This window comes from Dendrobates tinctorius, unplaced genomic scaffold (genome assembly GCF_039654945.1).
Source record: "Dendrobates tinctorius isolate UK_male_01 unplaced genomic scaffold, ASM3965494v1 ptg000116l, whole genome shotgun sequence".
NCBI classification, from domain to species: Eukaryota; Metazoa; Chordata; class Amphibia; order Anura; family Dendrobatidae; genus Dendrobates; species Dendrobates tinctorius.
The window spans coordinates 4,411,208-4,427,710 of NW_027361784.1; positions in this window are offsets into that span (position 1 = coordinate 4,411,208).

Below are 16,503 nucleotides of genomic sequence, written 5' to 3' on the forward strand. Positions count from 1 at the left end.
CTCCAGATCCCTTTTCCCAAAGGTGAGATCTGAAGAGGAGGTCAAGTCTAGATGGAAATGTTTGAAAAATGTAGAGGGGGAAGACCAAGTGGCAGCTCTACATATCTGATCTATTGAAGCGCTGGCTTTCTCTTCCCAGGATGATGCCACTGCCCTGGTTGAGTGGGCCCTTACGTCCTCCGGTATGGCCGCCCCGCAAGAGGAGTAGGATAGGGTGATGGCTTCTCTTATCCACCCCGCCAGTGTGGCCTTCGATGCTTTTTGACCTTTCCGAGGACCCTGAAAGCAAACAAACAGAGCCCTATCCTTCCTAAATTCCCTCGTGGTTGTTAAATATTGGACCAGGCATCTTTTTACATCTAAAGTGTGCAACACCTCTTCTGTTTTGTTTTTGGGATTGGGGCAGAAAGAGGGTAGGGAAATTTCCTGGGTCCTATGAAACTGTGACGACACCTTGGGGAGATATGCTGGGTCGGTTTTAAGAATTACTCTATCATCCAGAATTTGCGTGAAGGGTGCGTGGGCAGACAGAGCTTGCATGTCACTAATATGGCGGGCAGAAGTTAAGGCTACGAGGAGGGAAGTCTTAAGTGACAATATTTTTAAGGGAGCCTCCGCTAGGGGTTCGAAGGGAGATTTGGTTAGTGCGTTTAGCGCCAGGTTTAGATCCCAGGGGGGGTGTGGTGTAGAGGGATCGGCCTGGATCTACTTGAGGCTCTAATGAATCTCATAATCCATCTATTTTTGGCTAGGTCATGGTTATACAGAGCTCCCAAGGCCGCCACCTGTACTTTTAAGGTGCTGGTAGCTAACCCCTTTTCCAACCCCCTCTGAAGGAATTCCAAAATCTTGGCTACAGGGATTTCGCCCGTTGGGTAAGAGCCTGACACTGACATGAACTTCTTCCACACTTTGCCAACTTTGGTGGTTACTGGCTTTCTACTTTGTAGTAGTGTGGATACCAAGTTTGACGAGAAGCCCTTGTTACTTAGGAGCTCCCTCTCAAAAGCCAAGCTGTCATGTGTAGATTTTTTATGTGGGGGTGATACACTGGTTCCTGGGTTAGCAGGTCTGGAGTTTCTGGTAGAACCCAGGGATCCGTTACGGACATTCTTCTCAGCCAGAACCAAATTCTCTGTGGCCAGAAGGGCGCTATTACCACTACCGTTGCCTTGTCTTCCCGTATTTTCCTCAGTACTAAGGAGATGAGAGATATTGGTGGGAAGGCGTAGGCCAGCTGATAACCCCAGGGTATCGTGAAAGCGTCTAGCGCTACTGGGCCCCCCGGGGATCGATTGAGCAGAAGGTTTCCAGCTTCCGGTTCTGACTGTTCGCAAATAAGTCTATTTGTGGCTGGCCCCAGAGTTTCACGATCTGGTTGAAGATTAGCTGGCTTAGTTCCCACTCCCCCTGTTTTAGACGTGTTCTGCTTAAAAAGTCCACCTTTCGATTTTCTGCACCTTTTATGTGAAGGGCTGTCAGGGACTCTAGATTGTGTTCTGCCAGGTGGAAGATGGATTTTGTTACCTCCATCAGTGGTCGAGATCTGGTGCCCCCCTGGTGGTTTAGGTATGCCACCACTACCTGGTTGTCTGAGAAGACCCTTGCGTGATGGGAATGAAGGGAGTCCAGAAAATGATTGAGAGCTAGTTTTACTGCCAGCAGCTCCCTCATATTTGAGGAAGCGGACTTTCTTCCCTGGTCCCAGGCCCCCTGTGCCACTTGGTTGTCTAGATGTGCACCCCACCCCCAGGGGCTTGCGTCTGTAGTTAGGATCTTTGTCGCAGGCAATGTCCAAGGAACCCTCTTGACTAGGTTGACTGGAATTGTCCACCACGTTAAGGAATGTTTTGTCTCTGGTGAGATGTTTAACTGCATGTCTAAATTCTCGTGTAGGGAAGTGTTTGCGTTTAATATTTCCCATTGTAAGTCTTGAATATGGCTCTGAGCCCACTGAACTGCTGGCATGCAGGCTGTCATGGACCCTAACAGTGACATCGCTTTTCTCAGGGTAGTGTTTTGGGGAGGCTATCATTTGTGACGCCATTTGTGTCATTTTTTGAACCTTTGCCTGCGGCAGTTAACATTTCTGTTCAATTGAATCCAGTGTTATCCCCAAATACTCCTGTACCTGACTTGGTACGAGTTTGGACTTTAGTAAGTTCAGCATCCACCCTAGACTCAGTAGGGACCTCATGACTATGTCCAATTGTTGTTTGCAGTGGTGAGAGGTGACCCTTATTATTAAGAGATCGTCCAGGTATGGGACTATCAGAATGTTTTGCTCTCTTATGTGGGCCATTACCTCTGACATTACCTTTGTAAATACCCTTGGAGCAATGGCTAGCCCGAAGGGGAGGGCTTTGAACTGATAATGTTTTAACTCCCCCTGAATTGTCACCGCCACTCTGAGGTATTTCCTGTGGTCTCTGTGGATAGGCACATGATAATATGCATCCCTCAATTCTAATACGGCCATGAAGCAAGCTGGGGGAAGCATTTTTCTACAAGATTTTATCGTCTCCATTTTGAAGTGCTGAATTTCTAGAAATTTGTTCAGCCTTTTCAGATTTATGATCACCCTGTATGAACCGTCTGGTTTCTTGCGAAGGAAAAGAGGGGAGTAGAAGCATTTGCCCCTGTCTTAGTAGGGGACTTCTTGTAACACGTTTTTCTCCCTTAGGTTCACTATTTCTTGTTGTAGAGCAGGGGTCCTCAAACTTTTTAAACAGGGGGCCAGTTTACTGTCCCTCGGACCACTGGAGGGCCAGAATATACAGTAGTTTAATTAACCCCTTTCTGCCATATGATGTACTATCCCGTCCATGTCCCCTGGGACTTAATTCCCAGGGACGGGATAGTACGTCATAGCAATCAGCAGCGCTCACTTGGTCAGCGCTGCTGATCGCGGCCGGGTGTCAGCTGATTATCACATCTGACACCCGGCACTATGTGTCAGGGGCGGTCACGGACCGCCCCCAACACGTTAACCCCTGGCACACTGCGATCAAACACGATCACAGTGTATCGGGGGTTTAGGGAAGCATCGGCAGGGAGGGGGCTCCCTCCGTGCTTCCCTGCGACCCCCACAGCAGCGCGATGTCCCCGGATCCAAACTGGCGGTGGGGACATTCGGGGGCCTGCAGGGAGCCGGCTTCCTCAGTGCATGCAAAGCGCAGGCACGAGGAAGCCTGCAGCACTGCCTGTGACAGATCACTGATCTGTCACAGTGATCTGTGATGTGACAGATCAGCGATCTGTCATATGACAGTTATGTCCCCCCTGGGACATTGTAATACAGTTAAAAAAAAAAGTGTAAAAGTAATTTATAAAAAAATCACGAAATAAATTAAAAAAAAAAAAATTCCCTAAAAATTCATTTTTTGGAAATAAAAAAACTAAAACAATAAAAGTACACATATCTGGTATCGCCGCGTCCGTAAAGACCCGCCCTATAAAACTGTCCCATTAGTTAACCCCTTTAGTGAACCCCTTAAAAAATAAAAATAACAAACAAAGCAAAAAATAATGCTTCATTATCATACCGTCGAACAAAAAGTGCAATAACGCACGATCAAAAAGACGCATATAAATATCGAAGGTACCGCTGAAAACGTCATCTTGTCCCGCAAAAGATGAGCTGCCATACAGCATCATCAGCGAAAAAATAAAAAAGTTATAGCTCGCAGAATAAAGCGATGCAAAAATAATTATTTTTTTATATAAAATTGTTTTCATTGCATAAAAGCGCCAAAACATAAAAAAAGACCTAAATGAGGTATCACTGTAACCATACTGACCCGAAGAATAAAACCGCCTTATCAATTTTACCGCACGTGGAACGGTGTAAACGCACCCCCCCAAAAGAAATTCTTGAAATGCTGGTTTTTGTTCATTCTGCATCCAAAAAAATCGGAATAAAAAGCGATCAAAAAATGTCACGTGCCCGAAAATGGTGCCAATAAAAACGTCAACTCGTCCCGCAAAAAATAAGACCTCACATGACTTGGTGGGTCAAAATACGGAAAAATTATAGCTCTCAAAATGTGGTGATGCAAAAACTATCTTTACAATAAAAAGCGTCTTTTAGCGTGTGACAGCTGCCAAACATAAAACCCGCCATAAATAGTAAATCAAACCCCCCGTTATCACCCCCTTAGTTAGGGAAAAATAATAAATTAAAAAAAATGTATTTATTTCCATTTTCCCATTAGGGTTAGGGTTAGGGCTGAGATTAGGGTTAGGGGTGTGTTGGGGTTAGGGTTGTGTTGGGGTTAGGGTTGGAGTTAGAATTGGGGGTTTCCACTGTTTGGGCACATCAGGGGCTCTCCAAATGCAACATGGCGTCTAATCTCAATTCCAAACAATTCTGCGTTGAAAAAGTCAAATGGTGCTCCTTCCCTTCCAAGCTGTGCCATATGCCCAAACAGTGTTTTACTCCCACATATAGGGTATCTGCCTACTCAGGACAAATTGCAAAACAACTTTAGGAGTCCAATTTCTCCTGTTACCCTTAGGAAAATAAAAAATTGGGGGCAAAAATATCATTTTGTGGAAAAAAATATGATTTTTTTATTTTCACGCCCGGGCGTTATTAACTTCTGTGAAGCACATGGGGGTTAAAAGTGCTCACGACACATCTAGATAAGTTCCGTGGGGGGTCTAGTTTCCAAAATTGGGTCACTTGTGGGGAGTTTCAACAGTTTAGGCACATCAGAGGCTCTCCAAACGCAACATGACACCCGCAGACCATTCCATCAAAGTCTGCATTCCAAAACGTCACTACTTCCCTTCCGAAACCCGACGTGTCCCCATACAGTAGTTTTCTCCCACATATGGGGTATCAGTGTACTCAAGACAAATTGGACAACAACTTTTGGGGTCCAATTTCTCCTGTTACCCTTGGGAAAATAAAAAAATTGGGGACTAAAAGATCATGTTTGTGGAAAAAATATGATTTTTTTATTTTCATGCCCTGGCATTATAAACTTCTGTGAAGCACTGGGGGGTTCAAAGTGCTCACCACACATCTAGATAAGTTCCTTAGGGGGTCTAGTTTCCAAAATGGGGTCAATTGTGGGGGGGTTCCACTGTTTAGGCACATCAGAGGCTCTCCAAAGGCAACATGACACCGGCAGACCATTCCATCAAAGTCTGCATTCCAAAACGTCACTACTTCCCTTCCGAGCTCTGACGTGTGCCCATACAGTAGTTTTCTCCCACATATGGCGTATCAGTGTACTCAGGAAAAATTGACAACAACTTTTGGGGTCCAATTTCTCCTGCTACAGTACCATTGGGAAAATAAAAAATTGGGGACTAAAAGATCATGTTTGTGGAAAAAATATGATTTTTTTATTTTCACGCCCGGGCATTATAAACTTCTGTGAAGCCCTTGGGGGTTCAAAGTGCTCACCACACATCTATATAAGTTCCTTGGGGGGTCTAGTTTCCAAATGGTGTCATTTGTGGGGGGTTTCCACTGTTTAGGCACATCAGGGGCTTTCCAAACGCGGCATGGTGTCCAATACCAATTCCAGCCAAAAAAAATCAAATTGTGCTGCTTGCGCCAAAATAGTGGTTTACCCCCACATATGGGGTATCAGCGTACTCACAACAAATTGCACAATAACTTTTGGTGTCCTGTTACCCTGGGAAAAATAAAAATTGAGGGTGAAAAGATCATTTTTGTGGAAAAAATTATTTTTTAATTGTACGACTGTACGTTATAAACTTCTGTGAAGCCCTTGTGGGTTCAAAGTTCTCACCACATATCTAGATAAGTTCCTTGGGGGGTCTAGTTTCCAAAATGGGGTTACTTGTGGGGGGTTTCCATTGTTTAGGTACATCAGGGGCTCTCCAAACGTGACATGGCGTCCGATCTGAATTCCAGCCAATTTTGCATTGAAAAAGTCAAACGGCGCTCCTTCCCTTCTGAGCTCTGCCATGCGCCGAAACAGTGGTTCCCCCCCACATATCAGGTAGCAGCGTACTTAGGAGAAATTGCACAATAACTTATGCAGTCCAATTTCTCCTGTTACCCTTGGTAAAATCAAAAAAATTGGACCTGAAGTAATTTTTTTGTGAAAAGTTAAATGATCATTTTTTTTAAACATTTAAAAAATTCCTGTGAAGCACCTGAAGGGTTAATAAACTTCTTGAATGTGGTTTTGAGCACCTCCAGGGGTGCAGTTTTTAGAATGGTATCACTTTTGGGTGTTTTCTATCATATAGACCCCTCAAAGTGACTTCAAATGTGATGTGGTCAGAAAAAATAAAATGGTGTTGCAAAAATGAGAAATCGCTGGTCAACTTTTAACCCTTATAACTTCCAAATGAAAAAAAATTTTGGTTCCAAAATTGTGCTGATGTAAAGTAGACATGTGGGAAATGTTATTTATTAAATTTTTTGTGTGCCATACCTCTGTGATTTAAGGGCATAAAAATTCAAAGTTGGAAAATTGCGAAAGTTTCACCAAATTTCCTTTTTTTTCACAAATAAACCCAAGTTATTTCAATGAAATTTTACCACTAACATGAAGTACAATATGTCATGAGAAAACAATGTCAGAATCAGTGGGATCCATGGAAGAGTTTCAGAGTTATTACCTCATAAAGGGACAGTGGACAGTGGTCAGAATTGTAAAAATTGGCTCTGTCATGAACGTGCAAACCACCCTTGGGGGTTAGGGGGGTTAAAGAAAACGATGAACAAATTTCTATGCACACAGCACATATCTTATTTTGAAGTAAAAAAAAAACAAAACAGGAACAAAAACAATTTTTAAAATAAAGAACAAGTAAAGTTAAATCAACAAACTTACTGGTATTTCAATGGGAACTATGGGCCTGCTTTTGGCTAATGAGATGGTCAATGACCGGTTCCATATTTGTCACTGCTAGTGGTAACAAGTGAAGCAATTGTTCTCTTTCTTGATATCATTGTTTCCTAGGAATTCCAAATTGCTCTTAGTAAAATACCAATATATATACAGCACTACAAAAACAATATGCCAGCAATAAAATTGCCCACACAGAGACATACAGACTGCACTGCCCATCAATGCAGTCTGATCAATGCCCATCAATGCAGCCTTGCCAGTCCATATCATTTCAGCCTCACCAGTGCCCATATTGGTGGAACTCCGCTTTAACCTCAGGCCTAGACTGGTGTGGTGCAAGAGTCCCCAATAGGCAGGTAAATGTCCCCAATAGGCAGCATATTCCCCAGTAGGCAGCATAGTCCCCAATAGACAAGTAAATGTCCCCAACAGGCAGGTAAATGTCCCCAATAGGCAGCATAGGTCCTCAATAGGCAGCTTAGTCCCCAATAGGCAGCATAAGGTCCTCAATAGGCAGCATAGGCTCCTAAATAGGCAGAATAGGTCTCCAATAGGCAGGTAAATGTCCCCAACAGGCAGGTAAATGTCCCCAATAGGCAGGTAAATGTCCCCAATAGGCAGCACAGGTCCCCAATAGGCAGATAAATGTCCCCAATAGGCAGCATAGGTCCCCAATAGGCAGGTACATGTCCCCAATAGGCAGCATATTCCCCAGTAGGCAGCATAGTCCCCAATAGACAAGTAAATGTCCCCAACAGGCAGGTAAATGTCCCCAATAGGCAGCATAGGTCCTCAATAGGCAGCATAGTCCCCAATAGGCAGCATAAGGTCCTCAATAGGCAGCATAGGCTCCTAAATAGGCAGAATAGGTCTCCAATAGGCAGGTAAATGTCCCCAACAGGCAGGTAAATGTCCCCAATAGGCAGGTAAATGTCCCCAATAGGCAGCACAGGTCCCCAATAGGCAGATAAATGTCCCCAATAGGCAGCATAGGTCCCCAATAGGCAGGTACATGTCCCCAATAGGCAGCATAGGTACTCATCAGGCAGCATAGGTCCTCAATCGGCAGCATAGTTCCCAATAGGCAGCATAGGTCCCCAATAGGCAGGTAAATGTCCCCAATAGGCAGGTAAATGTCCCCAATAGGCAGCATAGGCTCCTAAATAGGCAGCATAGGTCTCCAATAGGCAGGTAAATGTCCCCAACAGGCAGGTAAATGTCCCCAATAGGCAGGCAAATGTCCCCAATAGGCAGCACAGGTCCCCAATAGGCAGGTAAATGTCCCCAATAGGCAGCATAGGTCCCCAATAGGCAGGTACACGTCCCCAATAGGCAGCATAGGTACTCATCAGGCAGCATAGGTCCTCAATCGGCAGCATAGTCCCCAATAGGCAGCATAGGGTCCTAAATAGGCAGCATTGGTCCCCAATAGGCAGGTAAATGTCCCCAGTAGGCAGCATAGGTTCTCAATAGGCAGCATAGGTCTCCAATAGACAGCATAGGCTCCTAAATAGGCAGCATAGGTCTCCAATAGGCAGCATAGGTCTCCAATAGGCAGGTAAATGTCCCCAATAGGCTGTTAAATGTTTCCAATAGGCAGGTAAATGTCCCCAATAGGCAGCACAGGTCCCCAATAGGCAGGTAAATGTCCCCAATAGGACCCGGCGTTAAAAACCAAAACAACAACAACAACAACAAAAAACAGTACTCACCTATGTCCCCTGCTGCTCTGAAGAGGCGCCCGCTCGTCTCCGTCTTCTTCTGGCATAGGCACAGGAAGCGTGACGTCATCAGGCGGCGCAGGCGGTGTGACGACAATCACGTCGTCTGTGTGTACTCGTATATAGCATATGGAGGGCTGCGAAACGCCTTTCCTCGGCGCCTCGTTGTTCTGCCCACGATTACAGGGCCCGCCAGCATTGAACTGCAGTGAAGTTCAATGTTGGCTGGGCCCATGGGGCCAGATAAAAGTCCTCGGCGGGCCGCATGTGGCCCGCGGGCAGTAGTTTGAGGACCCCTGTTGTAGAGCAAGCTGCTCTTGTGATGTCCTTTGAGGGGTTATTACGAAAGAGCTGTTTGGGAGGCAAATGAATTTTAGCCTCAGACCTTCCTTTATTATGTGCAGTATCCAAGAACTCGCGGATATTTTCTCCCAGGCCTGGAGAAAGTATGATAATCTTCCCCCGACCCGGGGAGTACCTTCATTGTGGCTTCTTGTTGTCGGGGGGTTTGTTAAACATAAAGTCTTTATTCTTGTTCCTTCTGTCCTCCTAACCTTCTTTGTTCCCTTTTGGGGGCTTCCGCCGCATAAACCTTCTATTCCGAAAGGGTCGTTTGTATGACTGGCTGGGGAACCCGGGAAAGGATTTTTTCTTGTCCCCGGCCTGGTCTAAGATGTCATCCAGTATTGGGTTAAACAAGAATTCCCCCTCGCACGGGATTGCGCACAATTTGGCTTCTGTCTGCAAATCTCCCAGCCAGCATTTCAGCCATAAGGCGCGTCTTGCGGCATTTGAAAAGGCCGCTGTCCTGGCTGCCAGTCTGGTTGAGTCTACCGACACATCCGCCAGAAACGCTGCTGCTCCCTTCATTACGGAAACTGACCTCTGTATCGTTTCCCTCGGGACCTTCTCCTTTATTTGAGAATCTAGGTGGTCCAGCCATACCATCAGGGCCCGTGCCGTACATGTGGCTGCTATGGCTGGTTTTAGCCCCCCTCCTGCTGCTTCCCAAGCGCTTTTTAAAAAGTTTCAGCCTTCTTATCCATTGGGTCCTTCAGGGTGCCCATGTCTTCGAAGGGCAGGGCAAACTTTTTAGAGGCTTTTGCGACCGCTACATCTAATTTAGGAGCTTTGTTCCAAAAGGAGCAGGCCGGGTCGTCAAAGGGGTATTTTCTCTTTGGTGTTAGGAGGACTTTTTTGTCTGGCTTTTTCCACTCTCGCTTGATGAGGGAGTGGATTTTCTCATTAATCGGGAAAGCCCTCCATTTCTTTTGCTCTAGCCCTCCGAACATTATATCTTGGGCTGTTTTCTTGGGGCGTTCGTCTACCAGCCCCATAGTTGTCCTCACGGCCTTTACCAGGGCGTCCGTCTCCTCAATGGGAAAGCAGCTGTGTCCCCCTTCTGAGGATAACGGAGAGGATTGGGAGGATGATGAATCACTTGAGTCGGATAGTTCGCTTCCCGACTCACTGATGCTCGACTCTGGGGATCTATGCCTGGACCGGCGTTTTTTCTTTGAGGTCCTGGCGCCCTTAAGGGCGTCTTCGATCTGAGTTTTTATTAATGCTTTGAGGTTTAAGGCAAACCCTGGGGATTCCTCTTGTATTATCTGCTCTATGCAAGCCGCACAGAGCTTTTTCTCCCATTTAGGGGGTAGTTCCTCCGTGCATATAGCACATACCACGTGTTTAGATTTGGTAGTGCATTACGCCCCTGAAAAAGAAAAATTAATAGTCGCAAATTAGCAGACGGCATTCACAGAGATCACTCACCCTCCTGTGGAACAAACGATGCCGTCTCGGACGTAGGGATTATCTCCACTGCTGAATCCACTTCTGGCTGTGCTGCCATGGTGGAGCTTTGGCTGCACCGCGGTCTCGTGTGACCGCTGCTGCTGCGCTGCTGGGAAGAGTCACGCTGGCGCTGTTCCTGAGTTTGCTGTGGTCCCTGCTTCGGTGACCGCCTCCGTGTCTCCTTCTCCTTCTGCGGTTTCCCACTCATGGTGACCGCTTCCTTCTCTTTCAGCGTGCTTTTTAAAGCCTCATCATTTTTTTTTTTTTTTTTTAAATTTCAAGTCGCCCCCTTCCCAGGGATCCCTGCGCTCCGCCGGTAGTCTCATGCGTGCGCACCGTGCAATCACCGAGCGGTGCATCGCGCTTCCCTTCCCCTAAGGGAGCTGACGTGACGCACGCGCGCCCCCATCCTCCGGTGTACCGCGCGTCCGGCGCCGGTTTCCTGCGGCCTCCCGGCGCTGCACAATTGGCTCTGGTGGCAGCCGCCCCCGCTGTGTGCTGCAGAGGCCTGCCTGCTTCCCGGCTCTCGGTGGCCCCCCTCCGTCCCGGGTATGGCAGGCTCTGCTGTATGGCCCTTGGTGACCGCCGCCACCTGCCCGGCCCCTTATCAGATTGGCTGGGCTCTCCTGTAGTGACCGCCGTCACTATACTGCAGGAGGCCCCCCTTTTTTTTTCTCCTTTTTTCCCGGGATCGGCAGACTTCCTGGATTCTTCACTGCCTCTCCCCACTCACCCTCAAGGCCCGCCGACCCCGATGGTGGTGCTTTGGGGGGGGAGCCTGTTCAAGGCCTCGACCCAGCCGAGGCAGGGAGCCCCGCTGCCTTATTGCCGGTCTGGATCGGTCCCCGGAATCCTGCGACGACTTCCAGGTACGTGCTGTAGGTTCCCCGTCAGGGACAGGAAACCAACTGATGTGGGAGAGAGGTACCGCCTTTTTCATCTGTAGGCTTCTTGTCCCTGAGGGCGGATCCCTCTCTCTCCGTGGTGCCATCATGGGGGAAAGAGAAAGTGGTCCTTGTAGTGCTATGGTGTGGATGTAGCAACCCAACGTCCAACACATTAATGAGCTTCTTACTTAGTCTAGTACCCTACTCCACAGTGACAAAAATTCTTGAAACAACTGCCTACAGATAGCTACTTTTCTTTAGGAAGAGACTCTAGTTTGGCCCACATTTTTAAAGTACATTTTCAGAAGAAGATAATGAATGAGCATTAGCATAGTTAAGAATACTAGTTAGAACACGATACCGTATGACCAAAACGCTCATTTATCATTCATACAGTTTATGCCGGGATTAAATTATAGTTATTGGCCACATAACACTGCATGTAACAGGGGATGGGCTGATGACAACATACATGCGATTTGGGGAGGGAATGATGCATAACAGCCATGAAATGGTGAGTTTGGCATGTCTGATGTTGAAATAAGACCAGGGAAGGCTACATGAAAAGTTTCGGGACACTGGGATGACATCTCAATGGCTTATGGTCATCAAAGGGTTGTAAGATGAGCCCAAGTAAGGTTATTTAGTGTGATGACAGAACCCAAGATGAAATATTATGCACTTCTGCCCAATGTGGCATCACTACTAGGAAAGTTATGTGCCAGATTGTCTTATCTGTCTCTGCCTTACTTTTTCCCAGGTGGCCACATGTTCACCAACATGTCTGTCCATGCGGGTTTCAAGAAATTGAGGAGACAGGATACAAAAGTGACACGGTATGACTGCATAGAATTTCTTACAATTTGAGTGGACAACACATTTTTAAAAAATGAAAGGGAAACATTTGGAATAAATATACTCCAATCCTTCATGTAGGGAATATATACTGGAGGAAAGGAGGGACATACAGACGCTGAACTTGTGAACTGTTATTTACTACATTCCTCAAAGCATTCCAATGAATATTTCACTCAAAAAAATCACTGGGCCAAATAAGAAAATACATTAGACTAAACCCATTTCAGGATATTAAGGAATTCCGAAAGTGGACACAGGACGCTCCACAAACAGCACAAGAGAATTGTATAAATAATACAGAGCTCAAAATAATCATTCATCTCAAAGAGAGGAAAAAAATAAAGCACCAAAATTGTCCACACTCATTAACATTGATCTTTGAACAAATTATTAAACAACATGTATGTCAATACCTGGATAAGAATGAAGTGATTAAACAGAGTCAGCATGGGTTTGTAACTAATAAGTCATGTCAGATTAACTTAATTTCCTTCTATGACGGTATCACTGATTGGGTGGATCAAGGAAATGCTGTAGATATAGTATATCTTGACTTCAGCAAAGCATTTGACAAAGTCTCTCATACAATCCTTATTGAAAAAATGATTAAGTATGGAATGGACAAGGCAACTGTTAGGTGGATTCATAACTGGCTTAGTGATCGGACCCAAAGAGTGGTCGTAAATGGCTGCACATCCAGTTGGAAGAATGTCTCAAGTGGGGTACCACAGGGCTCTGTCCTGGGCCCTGTATTGTTCAACATCTTTATCAACGATTTAGATGAAGGAATTGAGGGTAAACTGATTAAATTTGCTGATGACACAAAGCTAGGAGGGATAGCTAATACTAGAGAAGAGAGAGAGAGGATTCAAAAAGATTTAAATAAACTGGAGAAGTGGGCAGCAACTAACAGAATGGTTTTTAACAGGGAGAAATGCAAAGTACTACATCTGGGCAATAAAAATGGAAAAAGCATATATAGAATGGGAGGAATAGGGCTAAGTGACAGCACATGTGAAAAAGACTTGGGTATACTAATAGATCACAGACTGAATATGAGTCAACAATGTGATGCAGCAGCAAAAAAGGCAAATGCAATTCTAGGATGTATTAACAGAAGCATACAGTCTAGATCACGTGAAGTCATTATTTCCCTCTACTCCTCTTTGGTCAGACCTCATCTGGAATATTGTGTCCAGTTTTGGGCACCACATTTTAAAAAAGACATCAACAAACTGGAGCAAGTTCAGAAAAGAGCGACCAGAATGGTGACCGGTCTGCAAACCCTGTCTTATGAGGAAAGGTTGCAGGATTTGGGAATGTTTAGTTTGCAAAAGAGAAGACTGAGAGGAGACTTAATAGCTGTCTACAAATATCTAAAGGGCTGTCACATTGTAGAAGGATCAACTTTATTCTCATTTGCACAAGGAAAGACTAGAAGCAATGGGATGAAACTGAATGGGAGGAGACACAGATTAGATATTAGAAAAAACTTTTTGACAGTTAGAGTGATCAATGAGTGGAACAGGCTGCCACGAGAAGTGGTGAGTTCTCCTTCAATGGAAGTCTTCAAACAGAGGCTGGACAGACATCTGACTGGGATGATTTAGCGAATCCTGCTTTGAGCAGGGGGTTGGACCAGATGGCCCAGGAGGTCCCTTCCAACTCTACGATTCTATGATTAACACGTCCATGTTTGGACTACTACACTATGATTAGCAGTTAGATCCTGCAAACAATTGTGGTGATGGTGCAGGAAGGAGATTTGTATCCGGGATCCATAGGCAATAAGCGCCTGGGCTGATGCTGACTGGGGCATCTAGGTGGTTAGACAGAGGGAGGTGCCCCTTTGGAATGCAATGAAGGGGGGATGATTGGCTGCCATAACAAACAGAGCCTAATAGTGGCATAAGGTCTACCATTTTACTACCTCTTTTAGGCACAGTCAGTATTACAGTATACGAGCTCTTGTATACCAGTATACATACAGTATATGAGGGCTGGGCCCAATGCTCCATCGTTCTTTTTGAAAGGACCTTTGCCAGACTCCTGTGGCAGAAGAATATCTCAAGAGCAAAACGATTGCCCATTGGAATTCCAAATAATTTTGTCAGACTCTGGCTTCATTCAGATCTGTTTTTCGCCCCCTCATAGGTGGGGATAAGGACAGATTTTCATCATTGTGTCAGTGTTTCATCTGCGATTTAAAAAAAAAAAAAAAAAAATGTATATAATAAAATTCAATAAGTAATCTGAACATGAAAAACGTTTGAGAAAATTACACATACTACTCTCAATGAAGTTTCCTTCGACTTCAAACATACGTATTCCACTTCGGCTTTGGTAATTGGATGCCCTAAGAGTAGGAGACTTCTTGCTACTGCAAGAATGCTGTTGCTGCCTGTTTGATTACATTATCATCACAGAATCATTTCCCATGCAGAAATTTCTTCAGGTTCAGAAATGGACAGTAATCACAGGGAGCTAGGTCTGGACTGTAGGGAGGATGGCTAAGCTCCATGAAGCCACATTCCCCCGATAGCAGTTTGGAATTTATGAGACTTGTCAGCTGGCGCATTGTCGTAAAGCAGCAACACACCTGTCTACAACTTTCCAGGACATTTCTCTTTGATGGCCTCTTGTAATGTCTTCTTTGTTGAAGGATATGTGTCTCCAGCAATTGCCTTTTGTGGCACGAATTCTATTAATAAAACACCTACTGTGACCCACAAAACTGGTGCCGTGATCTTTCCAGCTGCCTGCTGGACACAAAATTTCTTTGGAGTTGGTGACACCTTGTGCTTCCATTGCATGGACTTTTGGTCTCGGGATCATGGTGTTGAACCCACATTTCATCACATGTAATAATTTGAGAACAGAAGTGTTCTGGATTTTCTCTAAGAAGGTCAAAATTCTATTGGCTAAAAATTTCTGACAATGTTTTTTGCTCAGGCGTCAACATTCGTGGCCACCACTGGTAACTGACCTTTGACATCATCAAAACATCATGAATGATACTGGAAACTGTGGCAACTGAAAAACCTAGTTTGTGAGCAATAACCTTGACTTTGACTTGATGACATTCCAAAATCATAGCCTCCACTACCCTCCGTCAGGAACAATGGATCTGACAGGCGCAGCTCTTCTACTTTCATTTCTCCCTTCTCACCAGATTTTCAGGAAACCCCCTCCCTCTAGATAGTCTCCTGGCTCTAGCTGCTGTGTGAAACCTGATACCACAGTTGATCTGCAGAGCTTCAGGAAGGAAGATATAGCTGTGCTGGCTTCAGGCTCATTGGTCCCGAACACATCACACTTTATAAGGCTGGTATGTAATGTTTTTAGCCATTACTATTGTTTATTTAGCTTGTTTTATGAATGGCTAGAGAAAGGTTTGTGGATATTTCATATAAATAAGGCAGATTTTCTTACAAATGAAAGTGTGCTTCTCAGGCACATTGTTCCCTAATGCATATTCTCTCTCTTGCTTCAGATTATCTTCTGAAATGGAGAAGAAAATGTATGATCTTTCAAAACCCCATCATGTTGAGGAAGTGGGAAACATGCTGTTAGATGATGATGATGATGCAGACCCCACAATGAATGAGGATTTTGAAGAAAGTGAGATTGATTCTCATGATGAGGTGGAAGTCTGTGAACTAAATTCTGAAACAGAGCAAGATGGTGACAGTGATGAGGAGGAAGAAGATATAGAATCTTATATGGGAAAAGATAAAAAAAACCAAATTGAACAAGAATCCACCCATAAAAAAAACATATGGAACCTCATAACATTATCACTCACCTTCCTGCAGTTATGGGAACAGCACGTAATGCAAAAAATGCAGCTGAATGCTGGAATACTTTTTTCACAGATGACATTCTGGACTCTATTGTCATATACACTAATCAATACATAGACAATATAAAGCACAAGTTCATCTGTGACAGAATCCTGAAGCCCACGGATGAATTCAAACTGCGTGCATTTTTTGGATTATTATACCTTGCAGGAGCTTATAGGGCAAATCGGCAAAGTTTGGAGGAACTTTGGGGTCTAAAAAGTGATGGAATTGAAAAATTTTGCCTTTTTATGTCTCTAAAAAGATTCAAGATTCTAATTCGTTGCCTTCGGTTTGATGACAGAACTACCCGAACCGAACGTAAAACATATGACCGGCTTGCTCCAATTCGCGATGTATTCCAAAAATTTCTGTAAAACTGTAAGATAAACTATCGCCCTGGGTAAAATGTCACAATTGACGAAATGCTCCCTGGTTTTCGTGGCAGATGCGCATTTCGTCAATACATACCATCAAAACCTAGCAAATACGGAATAAAAATGTATGCCCTTGTTGATGCCAGTAAGACCTACACATACAACATTGAAATTTATGCTGG